Source organism: Sinohyriopsis cumingii, chromosome 7 (assembly GCF_028554795.1).
Source record: "Sinohyriopsis cumingii isolate HCF-2022 chromosome 7, ASM2855479v2, whole genome shotgun sequence".
Lineage (NCBI taxonomy): Eukaryota > Metazoa > Mollusca > Bivalvia > Unionida > Unionidae > Sinohyriopsis > Sinohyriopsis cumingii.
This window is the reverse complement of record NC_142967.1, coordinates 107,553,401-107,572,971: the sequence shown is the minus strand read 5'-3', so window position 1 is coordinate 107,572,971 and position 19,571 is coordinate 107,553,401. Positions and strand designations below refer to the sequence as shown.

At 34.0% G+C, this 19,571-nt stretch overlaps 1 long non-coding RNA gene across 1 annotated transcript; it reads right to left on the bottom strand.

Moving 5' to 3' along the window:
• Positions 1 to 259: 259 nt before the first annotated feature.
• On the bottom strand, positions 260 to 17,080 carry LOC149795904 (uncharacterized). Its single transcript, XR_016422155.1, has 4 exons — positions 16,979 to 17,080; positions 14,185 to 14,221; positions 2,063 to 2,169; positions 260 to 425 (listed from the first exon to the last, which is right to left on the bottom strand). It is a non-coding gene; the product is annotated as an uncharacterized LOC149795904 (long non-coding RNA).
• Positions 17,081 to 19,571: the final 2,491 nt, after the last annotated feature.

The window sequence follows — 19,571 nt, the reverse complement described above, 5'->3', positions numbered from 1 at the left end:
ATAATAAATAATAGATCTCAGGAACTTCTTTCCTGTTCGAGATTGCTTGTTATCACTGATTAGAATATAGAAAGATTTAGTAGATGGAGGATTCCTGTGATTGTGATTACTTGGTGCAATGGTGACCTCATCAAATGTCGCAAATAAATTTGATGGATAAGGAATAATTTACTGATAACAATATTTGCAAAGCACTTTTTCTCATTGATCGGATAATTGCACAAGTAGAATAGCGATCAGAGATTTTACTCTAGCAAAATCATTATTTTACTCTAGCAAAATCATTATTTTGATCCAAACAGGTCTTTTCCGTTACTAGTGGATTAACAACGATATATCATTGCCTGGTAATAAATGAATAACCTCTATAGGTAGAGAAATCACTTCCAACAGTCAAGTGTCTGGAAACTCCGTCTGATCCCAACCTGATACAAAGGAAAGAAACATTAATAAAGCCGCATTTTACTCCCTGAATAAGAACACTTTCACTACAAGAAAATCACTCAGGCAATGGCAATTTACCTGAAAAGAAACGACCAGGTTTTTATGTTCTTTACTAATCTAATATGGATAGGCACAGCTGAATCACTAATAATTTATATACAATCATCTGACATGAATGATTCATAGATGTCACAAAATTTCAGATTGTAGCTTGTTTCACCCAAGAAACAGTTTTGCTTCAAATATAAAAGATGATCTTGATCTCTTTGTAATAAAAATGTTAAAAATCCAAATTATGAGCTGTAAAGATATGCTAAATAATAATAATAGATGCAAAACATACATACATACATACATACATACATACATACATACATACATAATGGAGCGACTAAGTTTTATGCATTTTTCGTATCCTTTTTATAAAATTCATTTTTCGTTCTCTCGACCTCGAATTTCCGATACGTCTGTCTCTGTCCCTTACAATTATGCCGTGATGGCCACACCTAACCGTAGTTTCGTCCCAAGCGTTAGTCAGTTCAGAGTGGTATACTAATCACTAGACGGTTTCTAGAGGATACATGGTACTAATGGTATGGGAAAATGGGAACCAGCCGGGAAATAGGAGAACCTAAAATAGATTATATATGGGTTTGGCTGACCAGGATTTGATAATAATGTAAGTTATGTTTCAGGAAAAAGAACCTCTTGAGAGCTTATCCTAGTTGTAAGTGGAAAAAGATAGAGACATTGTTTTATTGATGGAATTTCAGTCTTTCAAAAGTCTTGAGTTTGGAACACTCATTACTAAAATAAGAACCTGACTATTTGGTGCGAAATTGAAAGCACATGTTTCCATCACATGCAGGTCCAGAAAATGCCGCTGCTCATATCCTTTCCTCTAAACAGAAGCTGACATCCAGGTTTCATCTATACTGATGCATATAGGTTTGATCATGAGCACTCAAAATTTTTAAGTTATTGAGTTTTTAATATCATGGGGTTTGCATAGGTTTACTATGGGAACTGAATTAGTACCGTGAGTCCTAGACGTTGTTCTTTTCTTGGGATGATGCTGTTTTCCACGCATGCGTCAGCAATGTAAATATAAGGTCAATAATAGGTGTATACATGCGTGTTTTTTTTCTGACATGGATATTTACCAAAAGGTGAGTGGTCTGAAGGATTTAACACCCTGGGTCAAAAGGATAGGATTTTTAGTTACCATGCGCATACCAAGGTCAGTCGAAATAAATTTATTAATTACAAGCGAGCATCGGATAATCAGAACTGATGGAGAGGTTAACACAGCGTGCAACTTCAGTATGGAATACGACGCGACAACGTTGGTCTCCGCTGTCAAAAAATAGCGGAGACCTACTTGTTGGTCTAATATAAAAGGAACTAGCAGACAAGTAGTATACTGATCATAACATTCTGACCAATATTTCCCGAAAAAGCAAGTGTTATTACTATAATTTGTTGAACATTTAGTGACACAGTTAAAGACTTTGAGGCACTGTCCTATACACAAAAGCTGTAACTGAAAATTAAACCTTGAGTTTAATATTTGTATGAATTAGCCGAATAATGGCGATAATAAATAGATGATATATACCACCGCGAACCTTTCATTCGTTGTGGGTACGGGTCAGGGAGCTATAATTCTGTTCTTGAATGTTTCCATACATGTGCAGTTGTTCATATGTATCGCCTTGTAGAGAGCTGAAGGAAGAAATTAAATTAATTACTATACCATTTATGACACAAACACATACAAATAGTTATGCGACAAATATAGCGATAATCGGGCCACGAAAGAGGCTATGGTAATTTAACTTTCCGCTGCCATCAGGAATTTGACCAATATGGCAGTAATATAATTTTGTACTAGTAACGTCAATAGGATTTACATTTTCGGTTTATAGTGGCACTGGGAATTTAACATTAAGGTTGTCCTGCTATGGCGGTATGGAAATGTAATGTTAAAATATTAATGCTGTATGTTTGTATGGAGTTTATCAGAGTTTAACACTTCGCGTAACTTATATCAGCGAAGGGGATTTAATATTGAGGATCACTGTGATCTTCAATAGTAATTTACCATTAGTGGTTAGTTAAAGTACAATACCGCAAGTCACTACGGGTGTCCAACACGACTAATGACACTTTTATTAAAATATCGACCCTCGAACATTGAGGCCATGACGACAAAAGATAGCAGGTCTTACCATCTAACCATTCATATTTTCAATTGTTTCTCTTCTCCTGAAGTGTGATTTGAATATAAATTATCAGGTGATACTCATTTAGAATTGTGTTGAACGTGTCAATTTTAATGACTTCTTTCTAGATACTATTCTGGTTTTGAAATATAGAAATACGTATAAAGGATGAAAATGAGTGCATGAATACTACAACAACAGGATCTTGAAGTACACATAATACTGAAAACGTCTTAAGCCTGGTGATAAAGTTCATATTTTGTGGCCAAGGTTCCTCATATTACCAGTATGCCCATCTCTTATCTCTGGTCGTACTATATAATATTGTATTCGATGTGACGACCATTGGCAAGAAAAAATGGAACTTTTATTCTGGCGCATTGTGGAAAAGCTTATGAAGGAAACTTAAATCTTCGAGTTGACTAAAATCATATGTTTCGTTGATATACTCAGCCAGTATGACTACCCGAAGTAGGTAGATTTAATTATAAAGTTGGGTGCATACTGATGTATAAAGTATAACCTAATCACTCACAAAGTTATAATGAAGAACTTTGGTCTTTATTTATAGTGTGGGTGACTTGGTCACAATGTAAACATCGATAAGTAACCAGCCATCATCTTTTAATCCTGTAGTGAATATGAAGACTTCGCATTACCATACACCGAGTGGCCGATCCCATTGATAACTTCAATCGAGTCTACTGGCAGCATGCATTTACCCTACCGTTGCTTATAAACTATTACCTGAACATCAGATCATGACGATGGTGTTAAGTAAATTTACACGTCTTGTAACAGAGTCATATATATATGACGTTGTTACAAGACATGGAAGGGTCCAAAAGCCGAAATAAACCTTCGTAAAAAAATGATTAAATGGCGTAAATAACTTTAAAAATCAAAATATTCTAACACACTGAGGCTTCTCTAATTGGGTTATTTTATTTTATTTATTTATTTTTTCTCGAACTGAAAACTTATCAAAGATAAGCGCAAATTTATTACGAAATTGAACCTAATGAACTTGTTCCCACAAAGTTAACTAATGAAATTATACCGACAAATACAAGTTTTTTTTCTTCTTCAGGAAGTGGTCTTCGTGTTAGACGATAACAATTATAATAAAATGTTCAAACGTGTATACGATCCGGCGGTCGATATAGACGCACCGGTTCTCAAAGATCAATCGATACGTGCTCATCAATTTTATTCTTATGACGGAAGACTACCAAATCATCGTGGTTGACTCGAATTACAAGTTCAAGATACCATCTTACCCGCCGAAGCATTTATGGAGGATGAAGGAGATCTATTATCAGATGTTCCTATTAATACAGCATATCTAGCTGATGTCATAGTGGGGTTTGTTAACAATGGTATTACGTCGTTATTTGAAAGTGCCACATATATGATTGATGGAAGAAATATTGAAACAATTCAAACAGACGTTGATGTTGCTACAACGATAATAGGTTTAGCAAGATATTCAGATAATAATAATAACAATAATGAGGACTTTGTATAGCGCCTAATCTTCAGCTCTAAGCGCTTTACAACATTAAACAACACGATAAGATATTTAAAAAAATATAATTGTATGATTACAAACACAAAGACCATGAAATTAAAAAAAAAAAAACATTGTTGAGAATATTTAAGGTAGGAAACATTATTAAGTCTTTAAGTTTGTTCCTGCAGTCGAAATAAGTGAGTTTTGAGGGCACTCTTGAATGTGATCACTGTGTCTTTGTGTCTAAGTCCGGAGGGTAATTCCTTCCACGTTGCTGGGCCCTGGTATGCACAAAAACGCTCTCCATATGACTTTGTTTTCATACTTAGAATAATGAGTATACGATTGTCAGAAGAGGAGCGTAAGTATCTTGCTGGTGTGTTCGCATGGGTGAGGTCGAATAGGTATGTCTGTCAGTGAAACTTAGCAGAGAGGACAAATGTTGTGTTTGATTCTGAATGGAATGGATAGCCAGTGTAGGGTACAGAGCAGCGGGAAGGTGTGCTCTGATCATGGTACTCTAAGTATGATCTGAGCAGCTGTGTTTTGAACTTTTTGAAGTTTTTGGAGTAGATATTGAGATGAACCAGACAGAATTGAGTTAAAATAGTCCAGTCTTGAAAGTACTAATGAACACACCTGTTTTAGAAACATTAACTAAAAGATATTTGCTAATGGAGCTGATGTGTCACAGCTCAAGATATGCAGCCTTGCATATGGTCATGACATGTTGGTGCAATGTGAGACTACTGTCCAGAGTAACACCTAGGTTTCGTACTGAGTGTTAATTTAATGCTGGTGTTGCTGATATATATTGTTTGAGGTAAAGGGTGTGATTAAGAAATTCTTTGTGTTGTAATCAGAATGGCCTCAGTTTTATCATCATTAATCTGCAGCTCGTTACATGTCATCCATGATTTCACATCAGAAATGCGCCTCTCTACACCTTGGATGGTATCATCAACTTCAGTTGGGTGGCTAGATTTCTATATTTGGGTGTCATCAGCGTACAATTGGTGATACAATGGATGATGATCCATGACACTTGAGAGCGGCTGAGTGTATATAATGAAGAGAACACGTCCAAGAACAGACTCCTGTGGAACACCACAACATATATCAACTGGGCTGGAGTGCATTCCATTTGCAGATACAATTTGTGTCCTATGACCAAGTAGGACTTAAACCACAATAAGGCTGTATCATGAATGCCAAATACATGCTGGAGAGGGTGAAGTAATATATCATGGTCTATTGTGTCAAATGCTGGAGACAAATCAAGGAGGGTGAGGACTGTAATCTTTCCGCTATCCAAAGCAGAGAGAATGTCATAAACTACTTTTAGAAGAGTAGTTTCAGTACTGTGGCAAGGGCGACATTCAGAATGTACATTTCTAAAAAGACTGTTTGAATTCAGATGAGATACAAACTGGTATATAACAACCTTTTCTAAGATTTTGATATGAATGGGAGATTAGAAACTGGGCGGTAGTTCTTTAAATCGTTATGGTCTAGTGTTGGTTTCTTTAGCAGAGGCTTTACAATGGCAGTTATGAAAAATGATGGGAATTCCCCGGATGAGAGAGGGGTATGAATAACATCAGTTAGTGAAGGCAATACTGGATCTAAGCACTCAAGCAGCAGTCATGTTGGAATTGGATCAAGTTCACATGACTTTGTTGCACTCTTCATCAGGATTGTACGTACGAAATCCATAGAGACAGGTTCAAATGCTGCTAATGGTTGCCGCTCAAATTCTGTATCCCAACAGTATGGTGACACTGACGTGAAACGCTCTGATGTCAAGACGAGCATTGGAACGATTAAAGAAACACTAGACGATGTCGTAAATGGAATTCCTAATATTGTTAACAAAATTAATCTGATTAAAATCTCCCAGGGAGTAACTTCGGAACAGATTATCAACATAGTATACACAGTATCATCTGGATTCTCAACATGGTCAATGCAGAATAAAACTCTCAAACAAACTACAGAAGTCGCTGGTGTGAATAGACCGTTTGTATTCAGTGTTGCAAAATTGGAGATATTTACAACGTATCCCTGGCGGCATTCAACCGATAAGATTTTTGGAGTTGTGTCTGTCATATTAAATAAAGGAAACGAAGAAATATTTATTCTGGAAGCAGCTGATAAGAAATTAACATCTTACTGGTGGTGCCTAGAATTTGTAGCTGAAACACCTCAATTGGTTACTAAGTAATATATAATGAGTCCGTCAATCGACGTCCAAAAATTTAGGTATAATCAAGCACGTGAATGGCAAATAAAATTAAAAGATAACGCCGAACAATATACAATAAAAAAAGAAAATATCGCATACGTGTAGTTATTGTTGATGTAACTGTTTATTCAGTATCTAATGTTGTTGCTGGAACCGGTGTGTTATTAGCAATGATAACAATGATGGCGCCAGTAGCAGTAACAATCTGTATTTCAGCTACAACAACAATTGCCGGTGTTCTCAATATCATTGCAAAAATAAAATATGTACTTGCACAAATGCAACATTGCATGATTATATGATAAAGTTCCACACAGCGACAACAGCATACTCCAAATTTGTTATCATTATTATCAAAGAACCTTAATGATGGAATAATTACTGATTTTTAGTTTTCAGAAATGATTACGATTTACCATGATGGCGCTGAAATTAATGATACAAATGTTTCCAATTTAAATAATAATAATAATAATAATAATAATAATAATAGTAATAACGGCATCGTCAGGAGAACTACTTCAACAAATTGTAACAAACACAGCTCCATTGAAAAACACGAGGATATCAGCAAATTGGACTAATCCTGAATTTAACGTCAACTTTCCAACTCCAATTCCAGCAAAAGAAATAGTTCTTGCACAATTACGAGTATATTACGGTTAGCCAAACATCCGATCAAAATCATTCGGTGGATTACATGCAAATAATTCGTTTGTATTTGCAAATAAAAATCAACCAGATGCAACTCCCGATTGGCAAGTTATCTCTATTCATACTGTTAGTTATCAAATCGAACAAATCAATGATGAATTTCAATGGAGAATGAAATCAATAACTGGAAAAAAATCAAAAATAGCTATTTCAGTTCATGAACCAAATTTATCATCCACGATTGAAATATATTCGCAGGATTATGCCATTCATATTTATCAAGCATCAATTAGATCTTGTTTTAGGTTCGCCTGAAGCAGCACCAGAATATCATGGACACCAGAACCGCGACGAGATGATTTTATCACTAACGAAAAGAAATTTATAACAGTTCCTAAATATCGAGAAGAAGAACCATGGGTTTCTGAGAGATATATTTCCCCTGATTTTGAAGGTTTAACATTTTCTAGAATTAGACTTATTTTTTTATTGTGATAATAATACTAATAAACATAAATTTAACAAACAATATGTTAATATTTTTTCTCACAAAATGACTTCGGATATCAGATATATATTTACCCATCTGCAAAATTTGTTTTTAAGCACCACACAACATTACATCGACGATACAGATATCAGATCATCGCAATGATACAACATTTAAGCCATGTTATATAAGATCTTGAAGCTACCAATGAACAAATTATTAAAAACATAATTGATTTTGCTGATAGAGTAGTTTATAATTCAAGAAATAAACAATTATTTCTAGAACCATATATGATTAAAGAAATACAATTACCAACATTTGTAATACCAGAATTTGCCACTGACGAACTAAAGAAATCAGTCAATGATATTATCAATGAAAACTTTCCTAAAATTGTTGAGTCATGGAGAAAATAGCTCCACCTCCAGTTATTCTCAGACATGACAATGATCCATACGGAGGCGGGCGTCATGTTTCACCAGGAATTGTTAATATTACATCAACGATCGCAGTTAATCTTGTTTTGTTATGTAACTGATGGAGCAATTAAGCATATAAAAAAAATCAAATCAAGCTCAAGAATGATATATTTTATATACATTTACATCGCAAGTACCTCCTGGATATTTGACTGTACAAGAACAGGTCAATCCTGTTTATCTCCGGTGTCAAAATAATCTATTATCACTTATACATTTCAAACTCACTGACCAATATGGATATTTAATTGACCTGCGTGGAGAATTTCTTAATATAAATCTGTACGTAAGACAAAAATTTTTAATCTTAACGATTTTCATTATATTTTAGTATCATATATAACCTCTTGATAATGCATGATCCTAACTTTTGTTAATCTACGGACAATATTTTTGTTATAATGATTTTTATTTCTCCTGAAATATTTTATTTTATAAATTTAGTCAAAATTCATCGTTTTCACATTGATTTGTCAAAGAACATTTGTCAGATTTCCTAATTCTTGAATGTAAAAATCCCAGCAATTCTCTAAATGATTTTTTCGATAAATCGATACAATTATCTTTTTTTTTACTCGAATATCAGACAAAAACTGTCGCAAACACATGAAAAACATCATTTTTAGGTGTGTTATACAAGAATTTATCGATTTATCGATAAATCATTTAGAGAATCGCTCGAGGTTTGACCAGACAAAAATCTGTAATTTGACTGATTTAGTTTTACAAAGCACTGAAAAAAACGATGAATTTTTACTAGAAATCTCGGCGTTGTCAAAGAAAATCAACCCAAAAAATTAAAATCAGAATTATTTTTTTTTTTAAATCTGAATAAAAATAAATCTGAGCAAATATTTAAAGGTCAAAGATTTTTAAAATAAATATTACATCAGTTGCCATATATTTCTTTTTCAGTGACTTTGTCATTATTTTCACTTTCACCAGTAACATAGTTACTTTGGCTCGCTTCACGATCTGATATAATATTTCTTAATTGTCTTATACGAGTGTTAATATTTTCTCTTGTTTCGTATTCGTGAGATAATTCTGATTTAATTTTTGCAATCGCGCTTGAGAGAAATACGAAGTTTTCCATCTCTGGTTCTTTGACATGGTCAGCGATTGAAACATAGCTTGCTGGATGAGTTTGTTTAATTTGTATTCACTTGGTAGTGTATATCTATCTTCAAATGTGTGTTCTTGTAATGATTCAAAATCAGAAATATTTTTTTTCAGGATTAAGTTCATCTGATATTTTATGTTTTAATAGTTTTATTGCAGAAATAATAGCATTAATATTTTCATAGTTCATTATAAAGTATATAATATATATTTAAATATGAAAAAAATATTGACACAACATAAAACCCACGTGGGGGCCCCGAGTGGTCGAGTGGTCTAAAGCACTCATCGTTACGGATCACTGCCATCTCACCTCTGTCTGCTTGGGTTCGAGTCCAAGGCTCGGCTAGCGTCGGTACGTGGGAAAGCCTGCCAGTAGCTTCTCGTGGGTCGGTGGTTCTTCCCTGGGTTTTCCAGGGTTTTTCCTCCACCAGTTATACTGGCCGCCATGTATAGCCTATCTTGCTCTGAAAATGGCGCAAAACCCTTCAACAACAACAACAACAACAAAAACCCACGTGAACTCCTAGATTGCACCTCATTCTAGAAAGTTCAGAGGATACGAAATATTTGCACAACACAAGTCCTATGTGAACACCTAGATTGCCACCGCATTAGAGGTACTCATTTTACAAGTACTGATGCAACATGGGGTGAATGGAGAATAAAACAAGAAATGTTATATAATTATTCCAAATCCGCAGATGTTACGATTAAAGATATTTATTACAAAAATAATCAGATATCAAAATTGTCGTCTGCGGTATCTGTGTATGATCCAGTATCCAGACACAAGACTGTTTATCTAAACGGACCGGGATGTTCTGGTAAGACGACTCGAGCGATCGAATTATTTCGACAGAGTTCGGAGGATATGGTTGCTTTAACACATACACACAGACTCGCAAGAGAAATGAGACAACGAGGAGTGTAATCATGTACTTATCACAGCTTTTTTCGATACAACGGTGACGCATGGACTCCTAATCGAATGGGAGAGAAATATATTCCAAAAAATTATGATGAGATATGGACAGTGTCGCTAGATACATTAAAAATGTTTCTCGATTGGTTGTTATTGAAAAATACAGGTGTGGTCTTGTACGGGGATCATGGTCAAACACCGCCGATTGTTGGGTTATCTCCACACGCGTGGCTAAAGAATTGTGTGGATTGTTACGAGGAGATAACTGATGATCATAGATCTTTTGATGTAGAATTAGAGGCGTTTAAGAAATTAATCAGAATACAACCGAAACAAATTCAATGTGAAGTACTACGTAAAATAATTTCAGAAACTTCCATGAACGACTTTCTGCAAGTGTGGAGACCAAATGATTTGATAGTGGCAATTAGAAAGATAGTTCGTGATACACTTCAACAGCGGTTATTTAAAAAGCATAAAGAAATGATTTCGGATTTACGTGTACCATTGTGTTATAGACCAGCTGATACACGACGAAAGAATATCGACGTTGATATACCAGGACAGACTGAGAAACATAATCTCGTATTAAATATGTCGCAGTTGATGTCAGTGTTATTGAGGATGTGCTACATGCTGACAAATCCCGGTGAAAGTTATGATACGCTATGACAATTTACTCATCTCAGGGGTTAACCATCTCTGATATTCGAGTATGGATTGTCGATGATCGTGTCGAGTGGTCACACTTACTTTATCTCGCAGTGTCTCGAGTCAGAAGAATATCTCAGCTGCGGAGAATTGTCACAGACGCTACAGAAACCATCAATGATGTCCTGGATAAATGTCGAGGCGATAGTGATATAGTAAGAAAATAATTATCCGGTTATATACAAAGTGTGAAGAAGAAAAAAACGCGACTTTGATCTAGATGTTGAATTTATCATAGCGCTGAAACAACAGCAGAATAATCATTGTGCGAGCTGTAATTGTATAATGTTGTGGCAGTACTCGATTAAGAATCAAGACAATAGAAAAGATGGTAGTCTTGGCCATACACGCGAAAATGTGATGCTGACCTGTCTTGAATGTAATCCACGCTGAGGAGCCAGTTAAGTGAATGTGGCGATAATTGTGTGTCTTCAGGAATTACTTGTAATTGTTCACGTACAAATCCTCGCTGAGTAGCAGTTGAATCTACAATTTTATATTGTAGGTCTACCCGTGGATCGTAGCACGTTAGAAATTGTACCTGACGTAATACTCCAAATAGGATCAGTCGCTCTTTCTTTACCACCTTCAAGGTCACCAGGTTCATATAAATATCTTACAGTAACATTACCTAATACTGGTTGTTCTGAAACTTCATGTCGTTGTATTGGTATATGGTTTTTTTTTTATTTTTATTTTTTTGTAATTGCATTAATAGGTTTTATGTTCATGAGTAATTTCATCATTTATCACAGCTATCACGCTTGGTAATCTTGCAACCCATTCGCGTAATCTCTTGTCGCTCTAAATTATTTCCTTCGCATATCCAGATCCAAATAACCGCTCAGCAAGTGTTCAATTAAATTGTTCAATAATTGCCTGATCACGATGAATTGCAGTATGTCCTCGTCTGATTTTGACATTATGTTGCTTCATCAACGATGATACTGCACCAAGAAATTCTTTGCCAGGATCAACCTATAGTAAATGTGGCCGTCGTAAGGGTCAGTTGATAAATTCGTTCAAAAGCAGATACAACTTCAGTTGCTGTTTTAGTTGATAATGGTTCTGTCTCTTTATATCTACTTGCAGCGTCAATGACAGTTAACGCGTATTTATACGTTAATCGGCGTCTTCCAATTTTGATAGTATCATGTGGTAAAAATAAAATATCAGCCTGATGAACTTCATTAGGAACGTTAACATCGAAATGTGCGTACTCAATTCGTTTCAGTGGTGGTAAATAAATTTGCCACATTGCCAGTCGTGCTAACCACGCTGCAGCGTGTGACATTTACTGATCAGCGAGTTTACTAATAGCTGCTCTACGTTTCCATTATGATCTTGGGGTATAATAAGTCGATTCCATTATTGTATAATAATCGGTTGATTAATTACCAACTCCGAATAATAACTTACCTTTCATTGCAGATATTACCAACCAATTAGATAATGATTTTTTTAAAGATATATTTTTTATGGAATTTAGTGTATGAATCAATTTCACATCTGCATTATGTCTATCTTGTAGGTTTTTACTTTTATAAGCTACATCATTGACGTGACATGCTTTATCAATCGCGTTTATTGGATATTCACCAGGTCTTGGTTGAACTCGCTCGTCACGTCGGACTCCAGGACCACAATAATATATCAAGGAAGATGTTTTTCTCCTAGGTATTTAGCCCATGGATTTCCTGGTAATTTTCCTAATGAAGTAGCACCACCAATTTTCCTTGACTTATCAAGGGAAATAAATTTATATATTTTTTTACCACATCGCACACATTTACCTATAAGTGCATGTTTTTTATTTTTTGTTATTATTGTTGCTAGCATACTCGTAGGAGTATGTGCCTTACATCGAACTCTCTAGTGGTATAAGTTGTATTAGTAGCTCCGTCAGTTGATGATCAGAGATGCAAGAAGTGATTAAAGATCTTAATGAAAATGCAAAATTGTTGGACGAAGATGACGATGATATTATTGATTTCATAACTGATATTGATGAAGCACCATTTGTAGACCACCTTGATGGATTTATTAATAATTTAGTTGTATACGATGATGTGATGCTGCACAAACAATCATATCCAGCTAGAATATTTTCTCGAGGCAGACATAAAAACACAGATATAATTTATGTTAATCAGCGATACACACAAATACCAAAAGTGATCAGAGATAACTGTAATATATTAGCTGTGTTTAATGGAGTCGATACGTATACGCTGCGAAATATTCATCAGACTTGGTGTAGCGGTGACATGGATATAATTATATTTAAAAACTTCTTTTTGCGAGCACAGTTAACTCCACATGGGTTTATAACAACACGTTTACATGATCCTCGATCACAATATCTTATATGTTTTAATAAAATATTGAATTGATACATTTATATGATAATGATTTAATTATAGCAGAAGGGTGGGCGCAACCTCAAGTTGGTTCAATTTTGTAATATATTTGCACTATCTTTGATAAGCTTTCAGTTCGAGAAAGAAAAAGAAAAAAACTAACATAAATTAACCCAATTAGAGAAGCCTCAGTGTGTTACAATATTTTGATTTTTAAAGTTATTTGCACCATTTAATCTTTTTTACGGAGGTTTATTTCGGCATTTGGATCCTTGAAAAAAGTGGCCTGTTCACCCTCTCTGATGCTGAATGTGTGCGTGCGTGTGTGTGTGCGTGTGATTATGTGTGTAAGTGTGTGTGTGATTATGTGTGTAAGTGTGTGTGTGAACAAGGGAATCAGCTTCAAATAAAATCAAAATTCCATGTCTGAAACGAAATATAGCTGACACCTCAAAACAAGCCGTACATATTCTATTAGTATGGTTAAGACAAAAATTAATGCTATCACTTAAAGAAAAAAGGAAATTTAGTGTATGGATGTTTACAACATTAAATTTCCATAACAGGAGCATCAACCCAATCTATGGTGGCATTGTAATGATTGAATCACGTTAATGCCACTGCGAAAAATGTATCCTTACAGTGGCCCCAAAACTATTAATATATCCATGAATACATATAAACAAAAATCCTTAATAAAACCGAACACAAACAAACTTCGGACCTCTAATTGGAACCTAAATTTATTTAATTTTGAATAATGGTTCATTAAAAGAGCCGAATCGTATAATGTCAAATGTCATTCAATATCAGATACAGCTATTAAACATGAATGACCGATAATCTACATAGGCATTATACCTTATTAAATAAATATGAAATACTACCATGAGCCGTAAATGGGCGTTTTAACAACGCCTGGTTTTGCACAAAACAAGCTTTATATAATGAGGCCTTTGTATATAGTAAATTAGCAGTAATATTTCGTCATCGGTACATTGTTGTTAACTCACCTGATATTTTCTCTGACACTATCATCTACTGTGACATCTGAAATATATATATATATATATATATATATATATATATATATATATATATATATATATATATATATATATATATATATATATATATATATATATATATATATAATTTTGTGTATCGTATGTACACTTTATCAATGATATCCCACGACATGTAAAAATATTTCGACAAGCCTCGTTTCCCATTAATGAAACATTTATACAGCGAGTGGTATATCGTTGATACAGCATGCTATACATCTATTGTATTTATATTACATACAAAAATACACAAATTTGCACTTTGAATGGAGTTACGATAAGCTCCGTGCAATTGTGTACTGACCGAGTGAATGAACTCCTCACATCCTTGCGATTTGTTTTGTTCTTCACATTCACATATGCAAATTGGTAAGATTTTATTCACTTTTATTAAATCAATATAAGACAAACTCATGATTTAAAATGAAATATGTTTTTTTATGAAGAAATTAGTGCACCACAAGCATGGTTAGCCACTTGTACACTGAACCTGAACTGGCAGGCATTCATGTACTGGCGTATGGAAATTAGCGTGGAATAGAAACTAAGCGGAATGATGAACCAACAAGAAGTAATTCAAATATTTTAATATACTGACAGTTCATCTAAGTCATTATTCTGCTTTAATTAACATTTCTAAAGAATATAAAATTATCTCTCCCCCTTCCCGCCTCAATCTCTCTCTTTCTCTCTCCTTTGGACAGTTTGACTAAACTGTTGCAGCATTCACTTGTCCGGAGACATCGTCGTATGACACAATCGAAAAATCCCCAACGCTATATTTTCATGGATTTTAGCCCGTATATAGCTATGACAATCCGGGGGGAGGGGTGTGAACTGGGCGACTATTTAAACATTTTTGTATTAAATAATTAATAATCCATTTTTAGAACATTCGTATAGGTTTAAGAAACAACAACAACAAATTATTAAATACACCACAGTATGTGTGCCTCGTAACCGACTAATTCAACATACAGACCTAGTGTCGACTGGCTATTGCAACTATATATCATTGATATTATGAATACTGTAGAGAGATCCCAAGGAAAGCGTAAACATACCATTACGACGAATCAAATTACTGTTGATTCCTTGGTACAAGTTGAGTTTTAATGTTTTCGTCCAGCGCAATATTTTACTCTCTCTCATTCCTGACATTTGCATATTTTTCCCTTACTCACTAGAGTGGCGATGAGAATGGAAAATGAAGATACCGATGAAATTGTGAACCATTTTAATTTCATTTAAAAAAGGTATATTAATACTTTTTATTGTTATTTGCATATTTCATTTATGATTAATGAATGAGTAGAAATTCATCATTGACCTATAGGTCTGCAGTTGAAAGAATGTTTATATATTCATAGTATTCCATGGGCGGATCACAATTTGATATACAAATAGTACTGGTATATCAATTTGCTTTATACCAACACTTTAAATGTCCTATTATGGTTAATGTATGTGGCATATATATATATATATATATATATATATATATATATATATATATATATATATATATATATATATATCTTCGACTTCGAACACCGGTTTATAGACATTGCTTTACATAATGTAAGCAAAAAGATTGGTGTTTTCGTTTGTTATAACTTGCCACACAAATAAGAAAATAAGAAACGTACACAGATTACATTCATTATATCTTTGTTTCAATAAACCGCATGTTAATGCATGAATGGAACCTCCAATCCATTAGAGTTAACATTTGTAGACAAAGTCATGGAAGGCTGGATAACACAGCGTGATTAATCAAGTAAAGTAAATTATGTGGGGAAAAGTCTTAGAAGGCTGGATAACACACAGCGTGATGAATCAACTAATGTAAAATTTGTGCACAAAATCTTGGAAGGATGGATAGCACAGCGTGATTAATCAACTAAAGCAAATTTTGTGGGCAAAGTCTTAGAAGGCTTGATAACACACAGCATGATTAATCAAAACAAGTACAATTTGTGCGCAAAGTCATGGAAGGCTGGATTGTACATTGTTTGACAACCTACTTTTGGTTTCTTTCGTAATAGCTTAGAACTCAAGATGGAATTGCTGACTATTTAGTAATGAAATTCACGATGATTTATAAAAAAAAGATGTATTTTCCATTCGTTTACAGATGCTCTTTGTACACAAGCAGAAACCTTTTAGTTTTGTTATTTCCTATTTTTAACTGAATACAGTGCAACGAAATCACAATTATAATGTTCAATAATATACTATGACTGGCATTTTGAAGTATTTTCTAGCCTCTACATAGTTGTGCATCTTGAAAATATGTAAAACACATTAAATGGTTTATCAGATAGGATAGTTGTGTCCCAAAGGATCAAACATGTTGCCATTGTTTAGAAGATTAAATTACAGTCATGAGTATTTGGCATTCAAGTATTTAACACCTCTTTGATGGAATTTAACGCTTTCTGCGTTCATACATTAGACGTCTTCACTATCACACAAAAACATATCACTTCTAACCAGACACTCTGAGAAACGTCCTTCCTTGTTATGGAAACTTTTTACTTTATAGAATCGTCTGTGATGTCAAATATATAATTTTTTAAATATTGGAACCCTTCAAAAGATGTCTACTCTTTGCAGTCTTTCAGGAATCACATTTTATGAATATGTTCATGACAAACGATTTTACATACAGATAGGAAAAAATCCTTTTCAATATATTCGATACATGGGAAGTATGCATTCCACAAATATGACTTACCATAAACTTCTAAATAAGCGTTCTCATTCATTTTGTCTGGTTGCAGACCTTCATGTTCACTAGTGACTTCATTCCTGCGAGCAGGATTTGTTCTTACTCGACCCAGCTCTGCACTATAAAAGAAAACGAAATGACAATACATGAAACAAAATGTTTATCAAGAAGCTGCCATTAACTTAATATACAATCTTATTGCGTACTTGTTATTTTATGTTGAGGTCGTAGAGTCTAAAATGAACAATGTAGGCAGACAGTATGAGGCTTTTCGGAAAAGAATTACTTCGATGCCCAAAGACCAAAGTTGATGGTAAATGTTTAATATGAAGGTGAACATGTATATGAAACCTCTCGATAAGAGAGTCGCATGGAATAGCTTATGTTAATTATTTCGTGCCAACTATTAAGTCTAATGCACTAGTTCACATTCTGAATATTGGGTCCCGATGCATGCAACAGCCTGTTTTACGTGACTTCATAAGTGTTTACATGTTTATACCCCCAATTTCACAGTGGGTTTAAGTGCCTGAAGATTATATTAGTTCCAAATTTGCTGCTTTATCCCTACACTGGTTTTGTTTTATTATATACAGCTTCTGAAGTAGCAATAACCAAATTTATGAACTGTTTTGGTATAACCGGCCCTGCTTATTGATCTCTGAAAACAAGGAATTGTATTACTTGTTTTACTTGTGTCTTTTGTTAGTTCCTAACGAAACCCTTCTCGAACATTAACTGGATAATGATTCATTACGCAAAGACGATTTCAGGTTGTATCGTAACTTTTCAAATTATTTACTTGAATTTATAGAAGAACACTAAACACTAAACACTATCATCATTTACAGTTTGACATGCAGGCATATTTTTCAGTTGTGTTCTGTGTTTAAGAAAGGCCACATTTCGCAACACAGCTGTGATGAAGCTCAAACTATAGTTCCCACACTCAAAATCTTTGTGATCTTTCTACAATGTCAGACACAACAAACATTGATAGGAAGACTCTACACATTCGGTAGCAGCTGCCTTAGAATGATTTTACTAATGAGAATAAGACATAACTATCGATTTATGCTGGACATGTGTTGGGGAAATTGATATTAACTGATGGAATTACGTCAAAAAGATATATTTTTGATTAAATCTTGTATCACGTTTTATCAACTTAAAATATGTCACACAAAAATTGTGAAATTACTGAATTTAGGACATTCTTATTTTGTCCTTAACATATTTTTAAGCCTCAAATCCATCATTTAGTATCCACTCAAAGTTTAAATAAGTTAAATCATGATAGCGTACCAGCTAAATATATTATAAGGGCTGCTTGGCATTATGCAGTTTTATTTGATGAGAACATGGACAAAAATGAGTGCCTCATTTGCAATGCAATTCTAACCTCAAAAAATGAATATAATTTTGTTGAAGGAAAACAAATGCGTTCTGGGAATAAAAACTTCAAAAATTGATGTGCGAATAGCTAATAAGTGTAAGACTATGATGAATGCTAACTAGCTTGGCTAAAGTATATTGCATTTGGTTAAAGAGAAGGATTCATGAGTTGTGGTGTCGTTGTGGCTCATGGGCTAGAGTTACACACTGAACATCTAAGCTCATGTTCGAAACCTGCTCGGATCAGCACTTTCGCTGGTTTATGAATTTGTTTCGATTTCTTTGACACTGTATAGTCTTTTATGTAGTTATATATATATATATATATATATATATATATATATATATATATATATATATATATATATATATATATCTGATTGATATAGGTACAAAAGAGAGATATGATCATAAATCTAAGAGAAAAAAGAATTGTGTGCCATAATCAATCTTACCTAAGTTCAGTGCGTTGATTTGATGGTTGTCCTGCAAAGCAATGTGAATTATGAAGTTAATACATGCAATGTTCTTGAAACAATTTTTTATATTTCGCACAAATGGCTAAAATATGATGCGAAATAAGAATTATGACTAGTTTGTTTAGTTCATATATATATATATATATATATATATATATATATATATATATATATATATATATATATATATATATATATATATATTAATGGTGCTGATAATATACTCCAAAAACTGTAAAGGTCTGACTTGCAAGACGAACACATCATTAACATCATAACATGTATGATTTCAGGCAATAACTGTGACTTACTAAGTCTAAGATCTTGACCTTGGTCTCAGATTTTCTTGTAGAAGTCACGTTGTCAGACTGAAATTTTTACGATCTTGATAAAATCTTTCAAAATTTCTTAGAATATATTTGCAGACAAGTCCGTGGTGACTAAATCCACTAACCTTGCTTACTACACGTGCCATGAGAACACCACTGTCTCTTGAGGACAGAAATAGCTATCGCCACGACTATTAAAACAACAACAATTGCAGTCACTCCTCCAACCAATAGATTCATCTCTGTGGCAGTCTCTGCTGAAAAGAGAACAATAGTTTTCTTTCCATTTAATAACGCTGCAATATAAATAGAAGAAAAAAGAAAAGAAAACCGATGTGCGCATATATGAACACCATTGCTCTAAACCTCACACTGTTCTTACGTAGTCCTATATTA